This window comes from Macaca fascicularis, chromosome 18 (genome assembly GCF_037993035.2).
Source record: "Macaca fascicularis isolate 582-1 chromosome 18, T2T-MFA8v1.1".
NCBI classification, from domain to species: domain Eukaryota; kingdom Metazoa; phylum Chordata; class Mammalia; order Primates; family Cercopithecidae; genus Macaca; species Macaca fascicularis.
The window spans coordinates 38176211-38177033 of record NC_088392.1 but is presented as its reverse complement, the minus strand read 5'-3'; the positions used below and the strand labels follow the sequence as shown (position 1 = coordinate 38177033).

General features: G+C 32.1%; 1 non-coding gene across 1 annotated transcript; it reads left to right on the top strand.

Moving 5' to 3' along the window:
* Nucleotides 1-235: 235 nt before the first annotated feature.
* LOC123570118 (small nucleolar RNA U13) lies at nucleotides 236-337 on the top strand. Its single transcript, XR_006694124.1, has one exon. It is a non-coding gene; the product is annotated as a small nucleolar RNA U13 (small nucleolar RNA).
* Nucleotides 338-823: the final 486 nt, after the last annotated feature.

Below are 823 nucleotides of genomic sequence, written 5' to 3'. Positions count from 1 at the left end.
GATATGATAAAATACCTCTGTCAGTAATTGATAGAGGCAGTAGACAAAAATTATTAATAGTGTGGACAATTTGAACAGCATGGCTAACAAAACTACTTAATGTCCACATATAGAGGTCTGCCATCAACAACCATAGAATGCATATTATTTTTCAAGCTCACACGGAGTATGAAGATGTTGGTTCTTCCAAATGCATCTGTAGATTCAGTGCAACCCCAGTCAAACTACCAGGCAGATCCTTTTGTAGTTCCTAAGTGATGATTGGGTTTTCACCCTCATACATGAGATGTGCCTCCCTCAAACCTTGTTATGATGTAGGCACATTAACCATCTGACATGAAAACAAAACAAAATACCAGTCAGGTATTTTCCAGGATCTGACAAACTTATTCTAAAATTAACCTAAAAATACTAATAAAAGACTGAGAATAGTTAAGACACCCTTGAAGAAAAACGGATACTAAAATTAATGACAGAATAATTAAGAGACCTTTGAAGGAAAAAAAAAAGCTTGAGAAAACTTGCCCTACTCACTATCAAGACTTGTAAATTTATAATGATTAAGATAGTGTGATATTGGCATGAAGACTGAAAAGTAGACCAATGGGACAGGAGACATAACCCAGATATCTATTCATATGTGTATATTAGTATATAAGTATATATATATGTTATACAATATACAATAAGTTATACAATATTTATGTATAGGAATATATAAATATTGGAAAAAGGCTATCTTTTCAATAAATAATGCCAGGACAATTTGATATCCATAAAGGAAAAAGTGAAATAGGACTCTTTTCTCACACTATATAGAAAA